This window comes from Meles meles, chromosome 15 (genome assembly GCF_922984935.1).
Source record: "Meles meles chromosome 15, mMelMel3.1 paternal haplotype, whole genome shotgun sequence".
Classification (NCBI taxonomy): Eukaryota; Metazoa; Chordata; class Mammalia; order Carnivora; family Mustelidae; genus Meles; species Meles meles.
Window position 1 is genome coordinate 40,830,139 of NC_060080.1, and position 8,303 is coordinate 40,838,441.

The following is an 8,303-nucleotide window of genomic DNA, read 5'->3' on the forward strand; positions in this document are numbered from 1 at the left end:
CTCTGCCTGCCTCTCTGCCTACTTGTGATCTCTGTCAAATAAATACAATATTTAAAATATATATATGTTTAAAGTGTAAAGTGATTCTGAGACCAAAACACTTATTAAGAATCTCTAAAGGTAAAGATTCTTACAACCCCCTCGTTGGAATGAGAGATAATGATGAGGATGATTAGTAGTGCTCTGGTATGGGTAGCAAGCATTGTTATGAGCCCTTTAGTTACTTTATGAGTGCTAGTATATCTTTATCTTACTCATAAGGCAAGTGAGGCACAGAGAAGTTAATTGACTTGGCCACATACCTAGTCACTGCTAGAGCCAGGATCTGAGCCCCTGTGGTTCCAGAGGCTCTGCTACTAACTAGTTTTCTTCCACCTCCTTAGAGGCCTGGAAAGGGTCAGAAAAGCTTGTGCTATCTGGTAACCTCACCCCCTGTACACTCTCTAGCCTCACAGTCACTGCAAGAGTCACTAAGGCCTTGAACTTGCTTTACAGTTTAAAAAAAAAAAAAAATATATATATATATATTATTTATTTGACACAGCACAGCAGGGGGAGCAGGAGCAAGAGGGAGATGGAGAAGCAGGCTCCCCTTTGAGCAAGAAGCTCGACCTAGGACTCAGTCCCAGGATACCGGGATAATGACCCGAGTTGAAGGCAGATGTTTAACCGATTGAGCTACCCCAGCAATCCTGCTTTACTGTTACCGTTTCAAATTCTGCCATCCTGAATACTTTCAAGCATGGCCTTGCAATGCCTTGATTTCAAATCTAACCATGTGTACCTACACTTAACCTAGTCCCGTCTCATGACCATGCCCGGAACTTGGGTATACAACTTCCTGTTTTATTATAACTTCCTGTTTTTTCAGTTTTCTTAATCTACCACTATATGTATCCTTTTACTTATTTAGAATCCCAATCCCTCAGATTTACCATTTGGCCCTTATTTTTTCTTTTAGCCCCAAGCTCCTCCTCAAACAGCAGGTGCCCTATCTGCAACTCAAGGTATTCTCATTCATGACCTTTGACGTTTTTGTTTTTAAGACTTTATGTATTTGACAGAGAGAGATCACAACTAGGCAGAGAGGGGAAGCAGGCTCCCTGCTGAGCAGAGAGCCAGATGTGGGGCTCAATCCCAGGATCCTGAGATGACCTGAGCCAAAGGCAGAGGCGTAACCCATTGAGCCACCCAGGCGCCCCAAGTTCCTCATTTTCAGGCTACATCAACTCTGCAAATTTCCCGTCCTGAATCACTTGCATGACTCCATTTCTCCCCGCCTATATCTGATTAGGGTGCAGAACATAGCATTAAAAAATGATGGAAATGGATGGGGGGGATGGGGGGATGGAGAGCTGTTAAGAAAATCTTGTGGGTCCAACTGCAGTTGGACCTCTGTTTAGTAGTCCGTGTCTTTAGTCATCTATCATTCTCAGATTACTATAAACCTTCACTTGCCTTCAGTTGCTTATGCATCCATATCCCTAATATATAACCTCACCTTCTAATCACAAAGTAAAGTTTTAAAAAGCAAGAACAGGGGCTCAGTGGGTTAAAGCCTCTGCCTTCGACTTGCATCATGATCCCAGGGTCCTGGGATAGAGCCTTGCATTGGGCTCTCTGCTCAGCAGGCAGCCTGCTTACCCCTCTCTCTCTGCCTACCTTTCTGCCTACTTGTGATCTCTCTCTGTCAAATAAAATCTTTTAAAATAAATAAATAAAAAGCAAGTACATCTTTGCATTATGAGCCTCTAGGGGAATCTGTCCATGTGTATCCTGCTGCCTCACGCCCTCGCTCCCATCCCAGAGAACTGAGATATCCCTCTCTTGGTTCAATCCCACCTCTGCTTGGGATTCCACTTCAGCCCTTCTTGGCTCACTTTCCTTTAGCCACCCCCTTAACATCTGTACTTCCAACTGCTCAGCCTCCCTGGTTCATTTACCTTGTCTAAAAACATTCCAACCCTATACTCCCGCTGGCTACTGTCCTGTTTCTCTCCATAGTCAGACTTCTTGGAAGAACTATCACTTCTCAACTTTTTTTTTTTTTTTAAGATTTTATTTATTTATTTGACAGAGAGAGATCACAAGTAGACAGAGAGGCAGGCAGAGGGGGGGGGGGGGGAAGCAGGCTCCCCGCTGAGCAGAGAGCCCGATGTGGGACTCGATCCCAGGACCCTGAAATCATGACCCGAGCCGAAGGCAGCGGCTTAACCCACTGAGCCACCCAGGCGCCCCTCACTTCTCAACTTTATCACACGATGCATCTGGTTGATTGGTATCTAATGCTGTGAGTCACTCTCATTTATCTAAGACACCATTGCTCACATTGCCTGCCATGTCCGTGCTCTTCCTGTATCTCCTGTTGAGTTGAACAGAGTCACAATCAGCCTCGTCAGTCACCCAAGATGAAGCCAGCAGTCATCCTAGACTTCCCTCCCATTTACCTCTCATGGCGCCAGTCAGTCACCGGCAGATTTTACTCATGAAACATTGGTCAGGTTCACCCTTTTTCCAAGCCCATGGTGGCCAAACCACTGCAGGCCACTCCCATCCCTCCCTGAGACTCAGAGTGATCCTGACTTCTTACCACTAATCACACTCCCGTCCACTGTCCTTCATACCATTTCCAGTTAGCTTTTTTCTTTTTTTGGCTAAATTTTTAAATCTGTAAGGGTTGCCTGTTTGGCTCAATCAGCAGGATATGTGACTCCTGATCTCAGGGTCATGAGTTCAAGCCCCATGTTGGAAGCAGAGCCTGCTTAAATAAAACAAAAATCTGTAAAAGTAATGCATGTTCTTTGAAGAAGTTTTGGAAAATACAGAAAAGCATTTAAAAAATTACTTATAATATTAGCACCCAGAGATTAAAAAAAATCATTATATTTTGAGATGTTTCCTTCTTAGGGCTATTGTTCAGAATCACGGATTGCATCATATTCCACTGCTTAAAGCCTTCAACGACTCACCTTCAATGTTCCCTCTTACTTACGATAACCCAAATGCCCACCAAGGTCTAAAGTCTTTATAGGCCCACTGCACTGCTCCAGCTGTCTACTGTTCCCCACCCTGGGGGCGATGTTCTCCACCACACGGTCAGTGTTAAGTGGGTCGCCCTGGCTCAGTGTGGTCTCCTTTTCTCCTTTCAGGGACTTCACATTTGCTTCTCTAGCATGTCTGTAGCAATTCCTCCTGTGACAGGCTTAACTTAAGGTCATCTTGGAGAAGCCTTTCCCAACCATTCTATCTCATAGAGGATGTCTTCCTCCTACACACTGATTTTTTTTTAATGTCCTTTTTTTTTTTTTTAAGATTTTTAAAATTTTTTTGACAGGAAGAGAGCACGAGCAGGGGGAGCAGCAGAGGGAGAGGGAGAAGCAGGCTATCCGTCGAGCAGGGACTGTACTCAGGGCTCGATCCCAGGACTCTGAGATCAGAACCTGAGCCAAAGGCAGACGCTTAGTCAACTGAGCCACCCAGGCCCCCCAGTCCTGTTTCTTTTCTTAATATTTATTCATAAGAATTGCTACAACCATTGCAAAACAGGATATCAAGAGCCACAGGCTCTTTCCCATTCTTGGACGCAGCAGTCCCGCTTCAAGACATTTGGCCTATTTGAATCATGACTGATACATGCAAAGTAGATACAAGGATGTTTATCACAATGATCCTTTTTAATATTTAAAACTGAAGACAGTCTAAATAAATTACGCTTTATACAAGCCCAAAGCAGCTAGAAATATATTAGTGGTACATTTTCAGTGAGAAAAGCAGGTTTCAAAAACATATGATCCTTTTCTAAATGGCATTATGCCTTTTTTTTTTAAAAGACTTTATTTATTCACTTGACAGAGATCACAAGTAGGCAGAGAGGCAGGCAGTCAGAGAGAGAGGAAGGGAAGCAGGCTCCCTGCTGAGCAGCGAGCCCCGTGTGGGATCATGACCTGAGCTGAAGGCAGAGGCTTTAACCCACTGAGCCACCCAGGTGCCCCAATGCCATTTTTTTAAAAATATGGACTGGATACATACCAGATTCTTAATATGGTTATGGAGACATAACATGAATGATGTATGTTATTTGTTTAATACATACTTATTGAGAGTTTATGTGTCCATCAAGGACACAAGGATGAGAAGGAAAACCATGTCCCCATCCTCAAGATATTTACATTCTGGTGACAAAATTAATTGAATTGACTCACTGTTCTGATAAGTATTTTGAGAGCTCCTGATGCAGATGTGAAGGGCCTTAGTTTTGAAAATTTCTATAATGAACTTATACTAGTTTCATTGCTCTTTTGTTTCTTTTTTCTCCTTTAATGTTTAGTAAAAGAGATAGGCATGAGGGGCACCTGGGTGGCTCAGTCAGTTAAGCATCTGACTTCAGCTCAGGTCATGATCTCAGGGTCCTGGGATTGAGTCCCGAGTTGGGCTCTGTGCTCAGTGGGAAGTCTGCTTCTCCCTCTCCCTCTGTTCCCCCTGCTCAAGCTCTCTCTCTCCTTTTCTCTCTCTCAAATAAATAAATAAAATCTTAACAAAAAATAAAGATTGTCATTGAAATAAATATGAGGTAGAAGGTGGTAAGTGGAGTGCAGCCTAGAGTGAAATGAACAGCTCTGATTGTGATTGTTTTTGAAATCAGAGAGACACCAGCATGTTTAGAGGCTGAGAGGAAGACGTGTGTGCTCCTGTGTTGTGTCCATGTCAGTGTTCAAGTCGGGCAGGGGAAGGATGGAGTGGGAGGAGCCCAGATGAGGCTTGCTTTCACACTTCATCCTCTGCTGACAGTTGTCAATGGAGATAAAGTCAGTTTGGGTAGAGCAGGAAGCTGTGGCAGTCCTGCCTCATGACCTCCATTTTTCCAAAGTGCAAGGTAAGGTCATACCATTTGGGGCCTCTGTGCCTGTAAGTTTCTACTCCTTCCTTTAAAAATCAGCTACAGAGGGGCGCCTGGGTGGCTCAGTGGGTTAAAGCCTCCGCCTTCAGCTCAGATCATGATCCCAGGGTGTTGGGATCGAGCCCCACATCACATCGAGCTCTCTGCTCAGCAGGGAGCCTGCTTTCCTCACTCTCTGTCTCTGCCTGCCTCTCTGCCTACTTGTGATCTCTGTCTGTTAAATGGATAAATAAAATCTTAAAAAAAAAAAAAGAGTCAGCTGTAGAGCTCTGCCCTTGTGACCCACTTCCTGACGTCTTCCTTCAAGTGTGCTGGGGCTGGGTCCAGTCGAGTCACCTTGGGGAACGGGGCTTGTTGCCAGTCCCTGAACCTGCTCAGACTGACTGAGTCAGAATTCCCAAGAGGTGGGGCCCAAGATCTACATTTGAAAGAACACCCATGGGGAACCCCAGTGGCACCATAAATTGGAGAATCACCCCCCTAAGTGCTCCCAATTCATTTTGCAACTGTCCATTATTGAAATTAAACTATTCCCTTCCCCCACCGCGCTACTCTTGGGAAGGAGTGTGTCCGTTCATTTTCATGCTTCTAGTACGTCCCAGCCCTAGGTAGGCTAGGAGAGCGGGCTTGGGTTTTGTGAAAGCCATTTGTGAAATGAATAATGTGTCCAAATCTGGGGCTCAGGTGTCCTGACCCCCAGACGCGCAACCTCCCTACTCCACCATGTGTTATCTCCGTAAGCCACTGAATTCTCAGGAAAGTATTTCCTGCTTTGACTTGTCTAAAAATCCCATGCAAACTTGACCTCACACATAGAGAGAACCTGAGAACAGTGGGGCTTAAGGAGGATTGTTTGAGAAAACCCAAAGCGTAGCGGGGCCGCAGGAGAGCCGGGGCAACGGGCTCCAGGGGTCCCAAACCAGGCTCAGCCACTCACCTGCTGACAAAATCCAAAGGCAGAGAAACCGCGGGGTGGTGAGAACGGAAAGGGATTTATTTCAGAGAAGCTAAACCCAGGAAGACTGCAGACTCGCATCTCAAAGACTGTCTCCGAAGTGCTGAAAATATTTCCAGGTTTTATAGGTGGGGAGGGAAGGTCAAGTCATCTTTGTCTCGGGGTCAATTGCAGATGGGGTCTTGCTGGCTCAGGACTGTGCTTATTGCTTGAAGGGGTAGTTTGTTGTTGTTGTTTTTAAGATTCATTTTTTTATCTGACAGAGAGAGATCACAAGTAGGCAGAGAGGCAGGCAGAGAGAGAGGGGGAAGCAGGCTCCCTGCTAAGCAGAGAGCCTGATGTGGGGCTCCATCCCAGGACTCTGAGACCATGACCTGAGCCAAAGGCAAAAGCTTAACACACTGAACCACCCAGGAACCCTTAAAATGGTAGTTTTGGTTCCCTTCATGGGATGCTTTGTCCTCCGGGTCTAGAGCTAAGCTCGAAAGAAGAATTTAATTGGAAAGTTTGAGGTCAGAACGGAGGTCGAAGTCCTCTTTCAAATGTGAAGAGCTCTGAAGTAAACTGAGTAGAATCAACATGAGCTTATAGGAACAAGCCCCTACAGCCAGCGGTGTCTATTCTGTGTCACCCAAGTCTCTCCCAAACCCGTCAAGGAGTTAAAACATACTCTGGAAAAGAGCCCTGGAACGCAGCAGTTAAGATGGGTGCTTGGGAGGTGGAGTCCTGCAGAAGTCTTGTGTGTGACTTGCCTGGAGAAATTACAGGGTATCCCCCACATTACCCAAGGATAGACATGCTCTGATTCTTTTGGCTAGTGCTGTTCACGGAGAGAGAACTAGTCCAAAAGAATGCCTGTTCATCTTAGGAGAAATCGTGGTGTCTCCTAAGAACAGCGAATCCTCTTTCTTTAATCAGAGACTTTATTGAGCACCTCCCATCATGGGCCTGGGGCTGGACTGGCCGCCGGGGATGCGACAGTGGGCAAACAGACACAGTACCTGCCCTTAAAGGACTCCCGCATTGTTCTTGCTCACTCACCCGATTCCCAGCCTATGATTTGGTATGCTTTGCGGGTTCGCCTGGCAAGGCACAGGACTCAGCAAGTGACCAGAGCCAGCTGTTTTGCCCGCAGGCCTCCTGTGCTCACACTAATAGCATATTCTTGCTTTGAATCATCTGTGACTTGGGTGAACGTGAAGTAGTCTTTCCCAGAGTGTTGTCTCCTCTGGACAGATGGCTATAGAGCCGGGGCTGCTGGTGGGCTTGATGCGACAGCCCTGCCCCAGGAAGCTCAGCAGTGGAGACTGGCCGGCCTCCAGCGGCTCTCCATGACTGCAGTGCCTCGCACCCCCCATCAGGACTGCAGGTGTCCTTTCCTGCCCCGATGGCCCCCAGAGAGGTTGTTGAGGGGATTCTTGGAACCTTGAATTCCAAAGAGCTTAAGTCAGAGAAACCCTAGGGCCCTTGGCTGACCTGGAAGGAAGAGGGAGCAGGGGCAGCTGACGGTAGCGGAGGACAGTGGACATAATGGGAACAGGCTTTGGACTGGCCACATTTGGGACTTTGAGGACAGCCCCCAGATTCTTAGTTCCCCTGAGAGAAACCTCAAAAGCCAAAACCAAGATCCTTAGCCCCTAAGTAATTCCTACAAATGGCACTTAACAGACCTGGCTCTGGAAAACATTCACTCAAGACACGATCTGCGTTTGGGTGCCTGAGGCTTACATATTTCTGAGGGGAACTCTGAAGAGAGAAATACAAAATTAGACACAGGGCATTAGAAGGCCCAGTTTCAGGAAGCAAGGGACCCAGAAGCTTCAACTTCAATAGTTTCACAGTAAATCCGTCTTTGCGTTCATGCTAGAGGGGAAAAGGATCGGGTGTCTCTGATCCCAGAGGATCAGAGGTTCTCTCTGGATGTGTAAAGGAAAGAGGGAGGCAGGGATGAGAGCAACTTTAATGTTTTTCTTCCTTGTTCTTTTTTTTTTTTTTAAAGATTTTATTTATTTATTTGACAGAGAGAGATCACAAGTAGGCAGAGAGGCAGGCAGAGAGAGAGGAGGAAGCAGGCTCCCCACGGAGCAGAGAGCCTGATGCGGGGCTCGATCCCAGGACCCTGAGATCATGACCTGAGCCGAAGGCAGCGGCTTAATCCACTGAGCCACCCAGGCGCCCCCTTCCTTGTTCTTATCGATCACATTTTTTTCTTCATCCCCCATACCCAGTTGTAGGTCTAAATGTTAGACGGAGCTGTTCAGGGTTGGAAATCATTTGTCATTCATCTCTGAATCCCCCGTACTTCACACACAGCAGAAGCCAAGTATTTGTTGAAAGAATGAATAAATGAGTGAATGGATGAATGAGTGAATGAATAAGTAAGTGAGTGAGTGAATGAGCAAATGAATGAGTGAATGAGCAAGTGAATGATTGAACTCGCCCTGGGCTCTC